This window comes from Lissotriton vulgaris, chromosome 4_1 (genome assembly GCF_964263255.1).
Source record: "Lissotriton vulgaris chromosome 4_1, aLisVul1.2, whole genome shotgun sequence".
Taxonomy (NCBI): Eukaryota; Metazoa; Chordata; class Amphibia; order Caudata; family Salamandridae; genus Lissotriton; species Lissotriton vulgaris.
The window spans coordinates 415,774,243-415,794,118 of NC_141691.1; positions in this window are offsets into that span (position 1 = coordinate 415,774,243).

Sequence of the window (19,876 nt, forward strand, 5' to 3'; positions counted from 1 at the left end):
CGACACCGGCTGCCCTGAGTTCTGCCTGCCTCCTCTCTCAAAGTCAGGGTGAGTGGGTGCAGTGAATGTTGGTGGTACTACAGCAACCCAAAAAAACAGCAAGGGATTAGAAACAGTCTTAACAATGGATTTAAGAAGTGGTAATTGAATGGAGCTGGTGTAGAAAGCAGGAATTCAATTACAACAGCAGCAGACAATAACTGAGTTTTTTACATCCATGTCAACAGCAGCTGGAACGCCTTAATGGGACATTTTAGAAGAGCCCTGTCAGAAGTCACTGGACACAACGGGGAGTATCCAACAGATTGTTACTCAGGTTAGTGAACTGGTGAGTTGTATTTCGAGTGAGAAAGGGTTCCCAAAAGAAGCATGTCTCTGCAGAAGATGGTTGCCGGGAACCCTTGGGACTGGCAGATATCCCATTTGAGGTAGAGGCCCAAAAGTTGGTCGGAAGGGACTTACCATACCAGGCTGACTCACTGACTTATCAGGGGAGCACCTTAATAGGAACCTGAGGGCAGGTTGCAGACGGTGTTAATGCTAGACACGGACAACTGATACTTCAGTCTTTGGATTGGAGGAGTCCTGAAATAACTGCATTGGTAGAAGGGGCAACAAGTCATAGGGATTTGAAAGACTCCCAAGATATGAGGGATCCATTTTTTCCCTTACTGACGATTCAGACATCAGCTCAGTTGTATCAGATGATGTATTCCGTTAATTTCCAGCCCTAGCCCTGGGAGCCAGTACGCTGTACCTGGATTTGTAATTAGAAGTAAGAAGCACTCAAGGAGTAGTAAAGATGGAACACAACAAGGGTACTCTGTGGATGGACTAAAAAAAACATGGATTGAGCGCTACCCTAACATGGGATTGTTCTGCTACACAGAAGATCTACGTGGAACTGCTAAGACAAAGGCATCTCAATATTGAAGTGAAGGAGGAACAAACAGGAACAGATATTGAGGGACGATCTTTGAAATTAATCAATGATTCTATCAAACAACATCAAAAGGAAACACAGGTTGATGGTAAAAAAAACAGGCCAGCCACAAATAAAGCTGCAAGGGGCAATTAGGAACATTTCCAAAGCGTGTTCTAAAATGGGAAAATAACAGTAGCTGAAGAGCGTGCAGCTTCTCTAGAAATTGATGTTGCCGGATTTCAAACCCAGTCGGGGGCACAAGGCTCATAGATTAATAATATCTAATGGAAGTTAGAGGACTATGAAAATAGACAGCGCTGCAATCATTTGAGAATTCTTGGTATCAAAGAAGGTGCAGTAGCTAATGATATTCAGGCCTACATGGTCAGTCTGATAAAGGGGGCCTTTCCCGATATGCAACAATCAAATTGGGAAACCGAATTCAAAGAGTGCTTCTATTCCCATTCAGGGTGAGAAAATCAGGATTTTCTAAGCAAGGAGAATTTAAAAAACAAAGAGCTATAATTGTCTATTTTGGAAATTATTTGTTTCCTGGAGCAGTGTTCGTAAAAGCCCACTCGGATTCCAAATGTGCTTATGAAAAGCAATCCTTCTTTTCAAGGCCCAACTTTTGTCATGTAACAGTTGAGAGACGTTGGAGGTTAAGAGAGCTAATTCAACCATGTCAGGCTCTTGGTGCTGAAGCCTTTCTAATGAACCCTGCTACACAAACAAATGATGGACGGAATGCTGAATAAATTATACATTCACCCCAAGTCAAGAGATATGGGCTAAATCCATCATTTTTTTGCTCACCATGCCACCCCAGTTTAGACCCAGCCATATGCAAATCAGTCTTGACCTTGTGCCTCATGGGAATAGTCCAGACCAAACTGCCAAGCCAGGTCCTCCCTGGACAGGAAACAAGCATCCTGGGACCGGTTTCTGGGTATTACCCTTCATCAGCCAGGCTAGCATGAATCCAATAGCACAGTGAGCAAGGGACCCACGTCTGGGCATACCCATTTCACGTAGGGTGAAAAGTGCTATGCAAAGAAATGATGGATGGAATGCTGAATAAATAATACATTCACCCCCAGTCAAGAGATCTGGGTTAATTAAATTGTTCTTTTGCTCACCATACACCCCAGTTTAGACCCAGCCATATGCAAATCAGTCTTGTCCCTGTGCCTCATGGGAACAGTACTTATGTTGGGGGATACAGGTGCATTGAAAATATTAAGATGGCTAATAGGATGAAATTGCAAGTTGCCACAGTGAAAATATGTTGATTAAGTGGTAGATGTATCAAGAAATGCTTGATATGATATTACCCGAATTCCGTAAATTCCGCAAACAGAATTTGCCTAATTGCGATTCCTTACTAATTGCAATTAAGGACTCGCAATTAGGCAAATTCTGTTTGCGGAATTTACGGAATTTGTGTAATATCATGTTCCGCGGAGAACGCAGAATTGGCAAACATTCTGTGATCCGCGGCTTCTCCGAATTTTTTGCTTGTTCGCGAGATATTCCCACGAGAACGCAAAAATCATTCACGAACAGGAAAAAAGTTTTGTGAACGGGTGGAACAAGCAATTCCACATGGTCACCGAACTCTGGGTGCTCGCAGAGATTTTTTAACATTTTGCAGAGCTTTGCGTAGCGCAACCCGCAAATTGTAATTCACAACTAAGGAATGTCTTTTCATTCATTCCTATGGGCCTACAGGCCCATCGGAATGAATGGGAAATTGAATGGGAATTTGCATGCACAATTTGCGAGTACCAATATGTACTCTCAAATTGCGCATCCAATTTCAAGGGTGCAAAGGTGTCAAAAGGACACCCTGTTGCACCCCTCAAATTGTGATGTGCACCCATGTTGCACACATATATGCCCCAAGGGCATGCGTATGAGTGTGTGTGTGTGTGTGTGTGTGTGTGTGTGCGTGTGTGTGTGCGTGTGCGTGTGTGTGTGTGTGTGTGTGTAACCTGAAAGTCTTTGCAAATTACAGACCAGTTTGATTTCACTATTTTTGCGGTCCCAAATAGCAAAATCGCTATTTAAAAGTACTTCTTGAATTGCAATTACTTAAATGCAATAGAAACTTAGGGACTCACAAAAAAATGTGAATTCTTAAATTGCGCTTGCCAAACACTTTCATGCATTGCTAAAGGCCAATTTGCGAGTGAAAACGGCGATTTTTGTGAATCGTACTGTTTGCGCTCGCAAAAACAGCTGATGCATGTGCCTATAAATGATGATGCTAAAAGCATAAGGTGTCAAACAACACAGGGTCTGGCTTTAATCAGCAAGGCAGAGCCTCTGATTGGAATACAACTAAAAGCCATGCCTGTACTGATCCTTATACAAAGATGCAAATCATCCAGGTGACAGCAAACAAATATTGTCAACCTCCTCAAAAATTATTCAAAAACATATTTTATTTTTCATTTTTCAAAAATCCTTTTGTTTTTCACATAGTATTGTAAATCAGCAATTTTTGACATTACACCACAAGACCAAAAAATATTTTGACCAATACCATTGAATGACTATAAGTCAATCCACGAATAGTGGACAACATCAAAAGATAACTTTCTCACATACAAAACATAAAACACACAACATATACACTGAATAATCTTTTCTCAAGAATTTTTACATTGGTTAATCAATCTAGCTAAACCAACAAAAACAGTGTGAATTGTTCGATGGAATAATTCCAATTTATGGACTTTTTTTCATAATTCTTTTAACCAGGCAGAAAACATCTTATCATTGATCACACTTGTTTTACAATCACAACAAAAAAGGTTGACGTGTTTCGAACCCCGTAAGTTGTTGGCTGGGGGTTCTCTTCACTTTGGTGAAATCGGCCAATTTCACTTATAGACTCAATCAATTGCTGGCTAACATAGGTTTTTGGTGTGAAAAGAGTTTGTGGGACTTCATAATGGCTTGAATTGAAAGGGTATGCAAAAGTGCAGGAAGAGGTAAGTGAGGTGCAGAATGAAGCAAGAGTAGTACAAAAAGAACCAACATTGGTGAAAAAGAGGCAAGGGGGTGCGCAAAAAGGTAGGAGAGGTATACAAAGAGGCAAGAGAGGTACAGAAAGAGGCAGGATGGGTGCGGAAAGAAGGAGGAGAAGTAAAGAAAGAGGCAGTAGAATTGCTGAAAGAAGCAACAGAGGTGGAGAAATAAGCATGAGAAGTGCAGAAAGTGGCAAGTAAGGTGCAGAAAAAAGCAATAGCAGTGCAGAAAGAACAAACAGAGGTGCTGAAAATGGAGCAAAGGGTGCAGAAACTGCAACAGAAGTACAAAAAGAAGCAACAGAGGTGCTGAAAGAGGAGCAAAGGTTGCAGAAAGAGCACGACAAGTGCAAAAAGAACCAACAGAGGTACAGAAAGAGGCAAGAGAGGTGCAATAACAGGCAGGAAAGGTGCAGAATGAGGGAACAGGGGTGTCGAAAGAGACAAATGAGGTGCAGAAAGCAGAAAGGGTTGCAGAAAGATGCAAGAGGGGTACAGAAAGAAGCAAGAGCAGTGCGGAATCAACCAATAGAGATGCAATAAGAGGCAAGAGGAGTGCAGACAGAGGTTGGAGAGGTGCACAAAGTGGCAAGAGAGGTCAGAAAGAGGCAGGAAGGGTGCAGAAATAAGGCAAAGAAGTGCAGAAAGAGGCAAGAAAATTGCTGAAAGAAGCAGCAGAGGTATAGAAAGAAGCAAGAGAAGTGCAGAAAGAGGCAAGTGAGGTACAGAAAGAAGCAAGAGCAGTGTAGAATGAAGTAACAGGTGCAAAAAGATGCAATAGGAGTTCAGAAAGAGTTTGAGAGGAAGATAAAGAGGCAAGAGAGGTACATAAAGAGGTAGGAGTGGTGCAGAAAGAAAGAAGAGAAGTGCAGAAAGAGGCAAAAGAGTTGATGAAAGAAGCAACAGAGGCGAAGAAAGAAGCAAGAGAAGTGGAGAAAGAGGTGAAAAAATAAGCAAGAGAAGTGCAGAAAGTGGCAAGTAAGGTGCATAAAAAAGCAATAGCAGTGCAGAAAGTACCAACAGAGGTGCTGAAAATGGCGCAAAGGGTGCAGAAGTAGAGGGAAGAGCGATGACCCCACTAGTTCCAGGGAACAGGGTACTCACAACAATTTAAGCCTAAGGGAAAATCACTAGAAACAAACTATATCAGTCCTCACACCACTATTTCTTTCTTTCTCCCCAGACTCTTATTTAGTCAAATTCTGTTCCCAATATTCAGACTAAAATGTACCGCTTACAATGTTTTTATTTATCAGTACAAAACGTTCTTTATCATAGCAGTTAAAATTTCTGAGATATTCCCGAAAGAGTACACATAAAAAGAATTAATTAAAAAAGTTTTTTCGCAACACAGCATTTAATTTCATTTGGTATCCTCAGAAAAACCTCCTGCTGCATATGCACATTAAAAAGAAGACGTAAATGAAAATATGACATCAAATTATAAACCACTGTAGTTACCCCCTCTCACTAACTCAATTGGATACTATTATTTATTCCTAAATTGATGCAATAGCCTTATACGTTTTGTATGGGACACTCAATACAGGAATTTCCCATGTATCTATAGCTTCCTGGGCTTTTTTTAAAATTCCTTTTTGCAAAGGCGTCGACACGTTTCATTGGTTTAAACCATTAAATGTGGTTCCACCTTCTTCAGGACACTGTTTCACAAGGGGTCACTTTCCTTCAATGTAAGTGATAAATTCTTAGAGCATCAAATGATGTATTATAAGGTAGAAACTTCCACGTCTTGTGGTAGGGATGATATTGCCATAAAACTTCCACGTCTTTTGGTAGGGATGATATTCCCCTAAAACCTTTTTGTTTATCTTTCTTTTTTTTAAAAACAGAGGTGCCAGTATATTTTTTATTCTGTTTATGCTGGAAGCAGTTGTTCATACCATCTTTTGGTATATCATCCCCGTATAGTAGGTTGGTGTAGTACTGCTCAAAGTCAGACTGATATCTTGCAGGTTTTGCCGTGTTTCTTGGCCTCAATGGTGTAGGTCGTTTTAGAAATTCTCGTGATTTTTCGACCTCCTCGTTCCGCTCCTCGTTTCTTGCTCTGACAGAGCGGTCGCCAGTAGGTAGTTATAGTTAGGACCTAGTTTCCAGAGAAAATTGGCAAAATTCTATATAACTTTGGCTCTGGTCGACGAATCTTCTCAAAATTCTCCAAGAAGATGGGGCGTAACGCTCTGCCCCGATCCTAAAAGTTTTGGGGTGATTCATCAAGCGGGGGCCGATAAAAAGGGGGTCCCAAAAAACATGTTTTCCCCATGCAATTTTTCCATAGGGACCTTTAGACACGGCTACAGCCCGAACTGCAGGACAAAATTAGACCAAATTTGGCAAAAAGGTAGAGTTTCGTTCGCAGATCATGCTTTTTGTTAAATGATATAAACCCATTCAGTAGTTCCTGAGAAAATCAAAAGTAAAATCATAGATATATCTATGGATGAAGTAGGGTATGGGTATCCTTCCGAGCACGAGCTTTATGCTAATTGGCTGTCAACACTCCAAACCAGGAAGTGTTGGCAGCCATCTTGTGCCTCGGGCACAGGAAAACAGAAAAAGAAACGCAAAAAACAAGAAAAGGTGGCAGGGTAAAAACACCCTGACCCCCTAGGCCTGCTTAGAGGGTCCCACAAGAACCCCCAAGGCCAAAAAACATATTTTTTTTTAAATCATGGGTTGCGCGTAGGATATGCGTATCCTGCTGATCCCCCAAAAAACCCAAAGATCGGGCTCCCGCGCTTTAATTCTACTTAGCCCCCGGAGGGGCCAAGTCCTGGGGCAATGTATTTTATAATAATGTGGGGCCCGCCCAGAGGGTCCCCCCAGTCCCGGGGACCGCCAAGCCCGGGGGCTTTCTCATTACGTATGCGGGGGGCTCATGGCCCCCCTCATCCACGGGGACCGCCACCCCGGGGTTTCTTGTTTTTATAATAATGGGGGGCCCAGAGGGGCCCCCAGCCCCCGGGACCACCACCCTGGCGTTTCTTTGTTTATATATTAATGGGGGCCCCTCTCAGCCCCGGGAACAGCCACCCCCCGGGGCTTAAACATAATGTATACTGGGGCTCACGGCCCCCCGCAGCCCCGGGGACCGCCACCCCTCCGGGGCTTCTATTTTTTAAATTTAAAAAACCTGTGTGGGGGGCTCAAGCCCCCCCACATGCCCCAGGGACCGCCACCTCCTGGGGGCACTACATTTTTTAATTGGGGGTCTGTGACGGACCCCCCAGCCTGGGAGACTACCACCTCCCAGGGCTTTAAATGTTGGAAGGGGGCCATGCAGCCCCCCTCCTAAACCCTTGCGGTGACCCTGGGGACTGCCAGCCCCCAGGGCCGGCTCCTGCAGTGTACCGGGGTGCCCACCCCGAGACACTGTCATTTGCTATGGTAGGGCGGGAGCCTCGCGGCTCCCACCCTGCCATAGCAAGCTGCTTTTGTTTTTGGAAGAGAGAGCAGTCTCTTCCAAATACCAAAGACGATTGCTTTTCTACATTGGGAGCAACATGTTAGCTGCTCCCCATGTAGAAAAGCAATGCCGGCTCCCGCAGGACGCGGGGAGCTGGTGGAGACCGTGGGGGGATTGTGGACACCCCCCACGGTCCCCAACACAGTGGGCCAGCCCCGGGTATGTGGTCCCCGGGGCTACAAGTGGTCTGGGAGGGGGGCCATGCGGCCCCCCTCCCCCCCAAAAATATATATATATAAAAAAAAGGAGGCAGGCCGGCCCCGGGGGATGGGGTCCCAGTGCCTTATGTGGCCTGAGGAGGGGGACTATGCAGTCCCCCTCCTTACAAATATTTTTTAAAAATGTGTAAATGTGTAAAAAATATAGCCATGCCCCGGGGATTGGGGTCCCCGGGTCCCGTAATTGACCACGGGTCTCAAGGCACGGGGGTGCAGCTCCCGATCAGTTGAAGAGCCAGGTCTTGAGGCTCTTTCTGAAGGTGTGCAGAGTGGGGGAGTGTCTGATGATGACTGGGAACATCTACCAGGTCTTTGCTGTGATGTGGGAGAATGCTCTTCCACCTGCTCTGGTTCTGCGGATGCATGGGATCTCTGCCAGCGCGAGGTCAGCGGAGAGGAGGTTCCTTTTGGTACATGGAAGGAGACTCTTTCATTGAGGTATTTGGATCTGATGTTGTGGAGGGATTTATAGGCGTGGGTGACTAGCTTGACGGTTACTCTCTTCTCAATGGGGAGCTAGTGGAGGTCTTGTAGGTGCTGGGCCATGTGCTCATGTTGTGGGGTCCGAGTAGGAGTCTGGCTGCTGTGTTCTGGATGGTTTGGAGCGTGTGTAGCAGGGCTTTGTGGATTCCAGCATAGAGGGTGTTACCGTAGTCCCGTCTGCTGGTTATGTGTGCCTTGAACTGGTGGCTCATGGTGAGGGAGGAGTCTAGAATGATGCCGAGGTTTCGGGCATGGTCTGATGGATTGGGTGGGTTTCCAAGGGTGGAAAGCCACCAGATGTTGTCCCAGGTGGTAGAGGAGGGTCCAAGGATGAGGACCTCTGTCTTCTCTGAGTAGAGCTTAAGGCAGCTTTTGTTTATCCAGGTTGTGACGTCTTTCATTCCTTCCTGGACCTGAGTCTGGGGTCTTTGGGGTTCTTTATGAGGGAGAGGATGAGCTGGGTGTCATCGGCATAGGATACTATGCTGAACCCATGCTGTCTAATGATGGCAGCAAGGGGGACCATGTACATTTTAAAGAGTGTGGGGCTGAGCAAGGATCCTTGGGATACTCCACAGTTGATCTCTGTGGGGTCAGAGAGGAAGGGTGGGAGTCTGATCCTTTGGGTTCTGCCAGTGAAAAAGGAGCAGATCCAGTCGAGGGCGGTTCCCCGTATGCCAGGCAGACAAAGGAACTCAACTCCTTGGTTAAATATTGCAAATACACCCCTTGTGTCCCTGATATTTCAGAGGAATTGATTTATCCTAAACAATAAGGGTGCTAGTTGTCTAATTTATCATTTTGTTTGACAACTTTATATTTCGTATTGTGTATATATTGATTGTTCTTTGTGACATTTCATTCGTTTGTATTGATGTTTGATTATTATGAGTTTATTTGTAATTGTATGTCAAAACACATTTTCACGGTGTTCATTTTCACTGTGTAAGTACTAATGTGGTATTTCGTTTAGTTGACTATGTGTTCTTTTTGTGATCAAAGATAATAATTTTAAAAAATAATGAAATAAAAGGCAGAAATTACTGCTAAGGTAAACGTATAAGTTTGCGTTCATCTTACTTCATATGAATAAGTGTTGTGAAGTCACTAGAGGCATAGGTAATTTTTTTCTTTTATTACTGCTAAGGTAAACGTATTAGTTTGCGTTCATCTTACTTCATATGAATAATTGTTGTGAAGTCACTAGAGGCATAGGTAATTTTTTTCTTATGTAGTATAACTGGCCCTACCTACCCTCTAATCCTTTGGGCCAAAGCCCTCCATTTTTGACAGCATCGTGGAGTCTGGCAGAAAGAGTGTGGTGGGAGATGGTGTTGAAGGCTGCAGAGAGGTCTAGTAGGATTAAGGCTGCTTTGTGGCCCTGGTTGAGTAGCATGAGGATGTCATTGGTGGCAGCAAGTAGCGCAGTCTCGGTACTGTGGTAGCTACGGAATCCAGACTGGGAGGAGTTGAGGATGCGTTCTCTTCAATGAAGGTGGTCAGCTGGGCGTTGACGAATCTCTCAGTGACTTTGGCTGTGAAGTGAAGGAGCGAGATGGGCCGGTATTTTTTCAGGTCCGTAGGGTCAGTCGAGGGTTTCTTGATGAGGGGCATGGCCTCTGCTCACTTCCAGTCCTCGGGATGATATTGGATTCGAAGGAGGTGTTAATGGTCCGGCATAGTTCGGGTGCTATGGTGGTGGCGGCTCAGTGATAGATGTGCAGCAGGCAGGGGTCCGTGGGGTCTCCTGACTGGGTGTTCTTCATATTTATGGCAGTGTCTTCGGTGGTATCCGGTTTCCAGGTGGTGATGGTGGGCTGGTTGTCGGTAGTGGAGAGGAGGGTGGTGTCTGCAGTCTGTTCGCTGAAGATGTCGTAGAGGGCCTTGATTTTAAGGTGAAAGTAGGAGCTGAGCTTATTGCAGAGGCCCTGGGATGGTGTGACATCTGTGGCTTCGCTGGGGGTTTGGTGAACTGCTGTTTGACATTGAAGATTTCTTTAGTGTTACTGGCATTAGTGTGGATTTTGTTCTGGTGAGGTGCGGCGAGGTCATCAATGGTGGCGGCGGTAGAGGCGAAAGCCCCATGGGGTCTGTAGGCGAGGGTCCTTTGCAGCGTGGTTCTGGGGCTGATATGAATCTGGAAGCAGAGATGCTCTGTGTTGGAGATGGGGTGCTCGTGCTGGAGGTGGAGAGTTGGAGGGAGCTCTTGTGCGCCATGGCGAGTCCTCCTCCTAGTCAGTGGGGGCGGTCCTTTCTCTGGATCTTGCATCCGTTGAAGATGGCGGTGGCGATGTCGGAGGTGAAGGTGGTGTTGGCCTATGTTTCTGTCTGGCGAGAGGGTGTCGACACAATAAAGGGATTAGTTGTGCTTGGATGGGCCATCTGCTGACAGTATTGGGGGCACAGACATGAACACAGCCCCATTTGCAACTGAATAGCCTGTGCCCTTCCTTCACAAAAATGGATTAATTACCTTACATTGTCACTGCAGCCAGCTTGAAGCCAGGGTAGGGGGAGTTAGAAAATTCCATGTACTTCAAAGCAACTGTCTATAAACTTCCAGAACCAGTGCACCAGTGTTTAATAAGGAGAGCTCTGAAACCAACTCTTCAGTACAGTTCTGGACCTCTGGATACTCTGCCAGGAGGAAAAACTGCTGTGCTCATGAGAGGACTGCCACTCTGCTGGACTGTTGATCTGCTGCTGCCTTGCTGAATTGCTGCCTTTATTCTCTGCTACCCTCTTGCCTGGGGAAGAAAAACTGCACTTGCAACTTCATCTTGAATGCAGGGCTACCAAAGAGACTTCAAGGGCTAATCTGGCCTCTTGACCTGAGCCACAGGGACATAAAAGCCCCCCAATGTCCTGAACCAACACCTGGACCCAGGTGAATTGTGTTCCCGACCCCCAAGAGGTGCCCCTCAGGTCTTGGACTCTTGAGGTGGCTCAGAGAGCTATATTCAAGCTTTTGGTCTCTTTGCACCCACAAATAGACCCGTTCACACCAAGACCTCACCGATTATACCATGATTCAATGCAAAGCTCCATCAGCTGACTCTTCATGCTGCATCATTGACTGCTCATGTAGTCCACCAACATGAAGCTCCAGCAATATATGTCTTCAGGGCCTCACCCGCTCTTTTCGCCTTTGCACCTTCTGCAACACTTAACCTGCTCCACGTGGCTCCCTCCGCCCTGAAAGGGACTCTTGGCATGGACTTGAGAAGGTAAAACTTCAGTGGGTCCACACTGATGACAGGAGCTGACCTGCGCTCCATCACGGTCAGCCTGAACTTGTGATTTTGACCCTGTCAAGCATGACCATAGATCTCTAGTTGGTACCTTTAGGTGTTATTTTCGCTAAAACAATTTAGACTTCATAACTCTGATTCGATTTTTGTCTTTTTGGTGTCAAATAATTAAAAAATGTACTCTATTTTATTAAATGAGTGTGGGATTTTTCTTGTGTTGTGTTCCCACTTTATTACTGTTTGTGTGCTGCATAAGCACACATTGCCTCTAAGTTAAACCTGACTGTGTTTTGTGCCAAGCTACCCAGAGTTAAGCACAGGTTAATTTGGGGTTGACTTGGGGCTCACCCTGACAAGGATTGTGGTTGCTGCTTGACCAGGACTCACACTCAAGCCAACAACCCAATCTCTAACATTGGTGCCAGCGGTGGGATCAGGACTTGTACTTGTGCAGTGCCATAGAGTGATTTGTTTTACATCAAAATTCCAAGTAATTAATTTGACCACAGAGTTGAATTTTTGTTTTGTCTCTGATTGTCTCTGATTGGCCATATTTATTTTCCTTTTTTATAAATTTGTTTCCTGCATCACATTTTGAGTGCCTGTGACTCTTTCTCGCCAAGATGGAGTTGAATATTGACGCCATTAAGGGCTACCGCACGGATGAGCTGAGAAAGTTGTGAAGGGCGAGGGGATTGAAACGCTCTAAGGGCAACCTAAAGTTTGAATATCAGCTAAATCTTAGAGCCTGGGAGGATGCTCTAGATGAGGAGGGGGAGGGAATAAAGGCTGAGGAGGACTAATATGCAGTATCTTTAGGAGTGTAGAAATGTGTTGTTGTCAAGTTTTAGAATCTTTATTCAATGTATTCTATTAGAGCCTTGTATTGTGCCTGTGTGAAACAAATGGTCTACTTAAGTCAGTTGATGTGTGACTGGCGATAGGAGCATCACACTTCTCCAGGCCATTGGAAATAAATACTTGGAGCATTCATTGGAGGGACTGGTCTTTTTCACAAAATGTTATGGCGACAAAGTGATCGTAGGACCCAGTGACCGCTGATAAGATCGGGCATGAAATGACACTGCACTGCATACTACTGAGGGTTTGACTTATTGTTAATAATTGCCAGGGAGCTGTGTGAAAAGAGAAAATCTGGCGATGTAAGTAGATTACTTACCTTTATAGCATGATAATAATAGTAACCACTTGTTCTCAAGTGCATCATCACATGACAAGCACAGCGACCACTCGTCACAAGCCCCAGTGAAGGTAGAAGTGCAAAGACAAGCCCGCATTCTAATCTCCTGAGATGTACATCAGCCCAGTGTGTCCTCGTAGCCATGGCTTACTCACACATAAATATTTATTAATGCTACTGTGTTGGAAGCATTGTCTACCGTTAAACACCACAAGGCCCGGGACCCACTCAACTTCTTCTAAACCTAATGATCATGTGGAACTGAACCATGTGACTTTTTGAGGAAAATACCTAGGGAGAAGGAAAATTACATTGCTTGTGTTCTTAGAGGAAAATATCTTGCGAACAGGAAAAGAGATTTGTTCTGACTTATCCTCACCGAATTCTACGCATCTAAATTATATTTTTATAATAAACAAAAGGCCTCTCATCCCAGCATGCCATCGTCTTCAATTGTCATTCTTCCTCCATTTTTGCCACATCACGGCCTAAGAGCTATCTAATGGGAGGAGTGGATAGAGTTTTTTGAAAATTACTTAATTACATGGGCAAAAAAGGGCATCATGTTTTAAAGTTTCCGCCCGAGATACGTGCCAATGATAAACAGACTATGCAGGATGTGTCTAAAGATGCCAAACTGTGTTTGAAATGTAGGTTTTCTAAAGAGGAAAACACAGTTATGTCTAGATAAGTATTCTATACTTGGCCACAGATATCAGAAGATTCATTGGATGATTTTGTATCTAGTCTGTGCGGGTTGTCAGTCAAGTGCAAGTTTGGTTAAATGATGGAGGAACTAATTAGGGACCAACGATCATCCAGTGTAAGAGCAAGAAGACTCAGAAACACTAATGGGCAGTAAAGAACCCTTTGTTAAATGATTGTTTTAGCATAGTGAAAATTGTAGAAGTATCAGAAATGTGTATGAGGAAAGTGGGCAAAAAAGACTTAGCGAGTGCTGGGGCTGCATTTTTGCAGCTGGAAAAAATAGGACTCTCAAGAGAATATAGGTTCAGTCAATCCTAATAATCACACAGTAGTAAAGTACAGAAAAGGGTCCAAACAAAAAAATGCACTAGGTGTGGAAGTTCATTCTAATTAAGTGTCTCGAAATGGTATTATGCAGCTACCAACGAGTGCAGGAAATGTGACTGCAAAATATATTAGGCTTGCATGTCTAAAGAGACCAACACATCACAGAAGAGATGTGGAAGACAGACATGCTGATCGAGTTCTAATGATACATCCTGAAACAGTTGAGGAAGGAAGCAAAATCAGGCCAAAGGCATCCTTTATAGTGTTGGGCAAGACTGTTGAGCTAATAGTAGACTCTGATTTTTTTTCACACCATTATCCCAAGAAAAATGAGAAAGTGGCCACAAGTGACATTGATGACTAAGGGCATACATCAAAGAGGCTATCAAGGTTAAAGAATAGATGGTTTGAGATATTTCCAAGCTTCAATCAAATTTATGTCAAGACATAATGATGGGAAGGTGAATGTAGCTAAGAATGGACCATTAATATTTGTATGGGTACGCCAATATGACTTACATATTTTGATTTTTTTTGTAGAGTTATATATAGCGCACACTCGACCCGAAGGTATCAGAGCACTTTACATGGGCACCAGTTACGCTACAGACTGACACATTCATTTTTGTTAGGCACAGGAAGATTAAGTGATATGCCCAGAATGTTGAGCGTTGCAGCTGACACTTGAACCCGGTTCCACAACTCACGAGGTCGACTGCCCTAGCCGAGAGGCCATATACTCTCATGATTGATTGATCTCATACTTCCCACCAAATTATAGTGGTGGATGAATTGGATGTTAAGGAGGAAGGGATAGGTTCACAGAATAGTACTGAAATGAGGTACTATTCCAGTGAAACACAGGTTAAGAATGGTAACTGTTGTTTTGAGAGAAGTAAAAACAATGTTGGAAGACATGATTAAAGAGGGGGTCTTAGAGCCCGTTGAGGCAACTAGTTGGATCTCGCCTGTAGTCATATCTAAAATAAACAATGGCAGGCTGAGGTTCTGTATGGATCTGCACAGTTTGATACAACAAGTTGTTACAGACACATTTCCATTACCTAATATCAATGAGCTTCTGCTCATGGGAGGAATGTTTTTCTCAAAGTTCGATCTCAAAGGTACATACCATCAAATTTGGTTGCATTAGGATTCAAAGGGTTTGACTGTCTTTGTAAAAATGGAGCACACATTTTAGTTTACATGGATCCCCTTTGGATTATTCGCTGCAGCAAGCATTTTCAAACGTGTGATGACCGAAGTGTTCAATGACATAGGGAGTATAATTTACGTACAGAATGACATCTTGGTATTTAGGGAGTCAATACTAGAACACAATTGCACCTTGAGGTCAGTGTTGTGCAGATTACATGAGGCAGGACTCACCCTGAGAAAAGACAAGTATAAGTTCCTAGTCAAAGACATTGAATCCCTGGGCCATACCATCTTAGGAGAGGATGGTAAACCCAAGGATGATCTACTTATAGCTATGAGATCAGCACCCATTCCCCGAGATGATAAGGATCAGTTGTGATCCTTTATGGGTCTTATCAATATTATTCGAAATAAGTCAACAATGTTCCAGTAAAAACTGAAAGATTGAGAATATTGTTGAGGAAAGGGTGTACATTTAGGTGGGGAGAGGAAAAGAAAGAAGCTTGTAATATGGCGAGGAAGGGTATGTTGGTGCTGTTTAACACTCAATGGAAATCCAGTTTCCACCTCGGATGCTAACGCTTGTGGAGTGGGTGGTATATTTTCTCAGTTGTTTGGAGGAGGAAAGAGAGTAGTGGCATTTGTTTCAAACTTGTTAACTGAGAGCGAGTGGAACTACTAAGTAATAGACTGTCAAGTCTTAACTGCAACATGGAATGTAGAACATTTTAGAACATTCTTGTGGGCTGTGGAGTTTTGTAGCTGCATGGATCATAAGCCTTTGATCAAGGTGCTGACTCCAGGAGGGGCAGGGAATAGATAAGCCAGAGTGGCAAGACTAGCGTCTAGGTTGCAGGAATATGGCTATAGGATCAAGCACATTCCAACGTGGAGGAATGCTCAAGTGTATTCTCTCACGTTAGTCCTTAGATGGGACGGAGGTCGATGAACAAGCTGTCTATCCTAAAAAGCAAAAGGAGCTATATCATGGTTATCTAACGAGGAAGAATGTGCATGCAGAGCATTCATTACGCAGGAATGGAATAGGTGTATGGAATATAACCAGCTGCTAAAGGGTGCAAAGCAAATGGTTGTGGAGAGAGGTCAGAGGGAGAGTACTATTGCTTCTGCCATGAAGAGACCATTTGTGAAGGTGTTGAAGGAGTTAACACTTTATGGCAAGGCAATGATCATGAGAAATTATAAATGTGTACCACCTGAAGGATTGAAGGAGAGAATCATTAACATTGCTCATGAACATCATTTGTAGCAAACTATGAATACAAAAAGAACAGGGAACATTTTTGGTGGCTAGGTAAGGATGACCAAATCATGGGTGCAAATGTGTGATATGTTCAAAGAGAGTGAAAAGAGACTCGAAACAGGAGTTCAGGTTGTTCAACGTCAAGTTGAGGACGCAGCAGACCATGCAATACCTTGGATTTTATTGGACCAATGAATAGAATGAGAGGTGAGGTCAAGCACGAGTGGGTGATGGTGGATGTACATTCCAAATGGATAGTAGTTACGTTTTTGACAGAAGTGACTAACAGATGTACCAATAAAACTCTGGATAGAGTTTTCTGGGAGGAAGGTTATCCCTGTCTGCTGATCACAGATAATGGGACTCAGCTCACTTCGTATGAGATGACAGCATAATTGGAAAGGTGCATTAAAAAACACCATCACATTGCGCTGTATAACCCCCAAGCCAATGGGATGGTGGAAAGGGCCACTGGTTGGGTCAAGGTGCGATATTGATGGCAACTCGAGGAGGGCGTAGTGTGGAAGAAATGGTGAATAACATGGTATGGGTACATTGCACCAAAGGGAATAGTCCAGCCAATCCATCACCGTTTGAAAAATGAGAGGGAGGATACCAGCCACAAAAAGTACATCCGCTTCATTGGTGAATAATGGCAGATAGGTAAAAGATGAAAAAAAAGAGTGCGCAAAAAGGGGTCATTACAGCAGGCGATTAGATGAAAATAAAACATGGAAGTGTGAGTAGGGGTTCATCTAAATGTTGGGACCCTTTCAAAATAAAGGAGGTACCTGACGGGTACGTTGGGTTGGTGAATGAAAAGAAATGGAATCATCACAAAGTAGCAGTTTACCAGAGAGAGGATAGTGATAACAACAAGGAGGAACACGTTCAAGAAGGTATCAGCAGTTACATGTTGATGGATGATGAGGAGTTGGCAAAAAATTCTGTAGGTGACATCAGAAAGAAGTTTGAAAATGGGTGTGGTGATGTGAGAGAGAGAGTTTGCGACAACACCGTACCTTTGTTAGGTGCAAATGAGGTATGCCATCAAAGAATTCGAAGACCGCCTAATTTTTTAGAGGGTTGTGTACAAGTTTTATGAACATTTGTTAATAATCCTTTCTTAATTTTCTTAGGAAGATTGTTTTTATATAAATGTACTGTTTTATATAAATTTACCTCTATGTTGTGCTCATAATTTGTTCTCATTACTTCTTTTAATTGTTTTTTTTTGTGTTGGGTAGAAAGGGTGGGGATGTGTAGTAATGTGTACCTTTAAATCTTTAAAATCTTTATTCAATGCATTCTATTATTGTACTGTACCTGTGTGAAGCGAAGGTTCTACTTAAGTCAGTTGATGTGTGGTTGGCGAGAAGAGGCTCACGCTTCTCCAGGCTATTGGAAATAAATACTTGGAGCCTTTATTAGAGTCACTGCCTTCTTCACTGCAAGGGGCTTCTTTTCGCTGTGTACCCAGAACCAGAAGAGATAAGGAGACCCTAAGGAGTGAGGTCCCGTACTGGGACCTGCACAGAAAGCAGTGAGCATTCCTCAGCTCTGCCCCTAAAAATTAGGTGCACAGAAGAGCTGAAAGGGAGAGCCAGCTGGAACTGGCTACACAAGTAGTGAGGGCAGAGGTAGAGAGAGCCCTAGCTCTGATGGAAAAACAACTAGCTATGGAGAAAAAGAAACTGTTGTGGGCTAATAACTGAGTCAGAAGCAGTTGGTCCTAAAGCTAAAACAAGCCGCAGAGTGCAGCAGACCTCCAGAAACACTTTTGGTGTCTGATAGGTGCACTAATAAAACAGGGCACATTGCACTCGTTGGTCTGCTAAAACCCCTGCTCATACCTCCCAAGCCATGGCACACTATTAGTGTAGACTTCATTATGGATTTACCTGAATCCAACAAAAAGACCACGATTTTAGTAGTAAAAGACATGTTGTTCCAAAGTGGCCCATTTTATACGATTAAAAAGTTTACCAACAACCCAGGAGTTTAGTAACATCTTCCTCCAGCAAATAGTCATAATGTATTGCCTTTCTTCCAAGCTAATTTCTGATCGCAGCCCACAGTTTATTTTCAAAGTTATGGAAAAAGCTTTGTGCAGCCTTTTAAATTAAGGCAGCCCTGTCATCCTCGTAGCACTCACAAACAGACGGCCAGACCGAAAGGGTCAGCTAGCCCTTAGAACAAACTATTCATTGTTTAATAGCCGACATTACTACATAGTGTGACTGTGTGTATTCACCTCTATAAATGAGGAGACAGACGCTGTTGGTCCCGGGAAATCTATTTATTCAAATCTATTGCACATCGCAAGAAGAGCGCCGAGCGTCTTACTATCTTCGTGCTCCGGTCGCTCACACATCCGCACATCGCGTCTCGCGCATGCACACCTCCTTTGCTCTCACTTCCTTGTGTGTCGCGTCATACGCAACTGCAAGGACTAGAGCGCAACACTGCATATCTCCCCTTTTTATCCATCTACTAAAGGATGCTATGAGTCCACAGGTTTAACATCACCCCAGTTCAAAGTCTCTGAAATGAGCAGGCCGGATCGCCGCTCTTCCAGCACGTGTACGTCTTACCGGTGTGGAAGCCTCTCGAGCACCATCTACTGCAGGGCTCACCATTCAGTCCCTCTGCTGACTCAGTTCATTTTTCTTGGGGGTCATGTCCTTCTCGGCCTGCGCTTCCTCCACACCCGGCACTTCCAGATCTTCTCCTTCTACGTGTAATTCTCCTTCCACTTGGCTTTTGCCTCTTTCACTCATCCGTTCTTCGCTGCTTCTCGGTCCTTGATTTTGTCGGTCTTTCTCTTCCTCCACGAGCCATTGTAGGATCTTGTTAATTTTAGCCATGCGGTCTTGGAACCACACATTTCCGTCACTGAGTAACGCAGCTCTATCATATACTTCTTCCACTTGCATGGGTTGGCTGTACTTGCTTTCTCCTTTCCTTCTCAGCACTGCCAGCTTGACTCTCACCCATTCCCCTCTTTCAAGGGCTGCTTCCTTCACATTTCTCCTCTTGTTATAGTGTTCTGTGTATACTCTGTGGGCCTTCCCAAAGTTATGCTGGACAACTGCAGGTGACCATTTGCTGGTGACGGTCTTTTCCCTCCAGACTACGTTGTCTTTAGTAAATGGGTGCCTGCCTCTTAAGATCTGGATTGGGCTGTACCCTGTGGAGGTTGGGGTAATCCTGTACGCCCATATCATACTCTGGACTTCCTTCTCCCATTCCTTGCTTTTCATGATGGCAGATTGTATGGACCTCATGAGGACCCGATTGAATCTTTCCAACTGTCCGTTGCTTGATGGGTGGTACACTGAGGTGTGTTTAGTTTTGATTCCATTCCTCTCTGTATACTTGCACCACTTCTCGGATGTAAATTGCGGTCCATTGTCACTCAGGATTGTTCTCAGGATCCCTTCCCTCAGGAACACTGAGGTGAGAAACGTTATCACTGTGTCGGAGTCCATTTCTTCATGCACATGGACTTTATCCACCAAAACAAGTACTTTGGCATCCCTTGGTTGTCCAATACCGGTCCCAGAATATCAACTGATACATCCTCCCAGGGGTTGCGACGCTGCTCGAATCTTCCCAACGCTGGCCTTAGCGGTTTCAATATCTTGTCCGCTCCTTGGCACTGGTCACAGTCTCTCACATGCCTTTCCACTTGACTGTCCAGTCCCGGCCACCAGTACATTTGCTTCACCCGCAGTTTGGTTTTCACAATGCCGAGGTGTCCTTGGTGTAGCTGGCTCAGCAGGAGTGGGATCTATCTCATGGGGGGCACCACTTTGT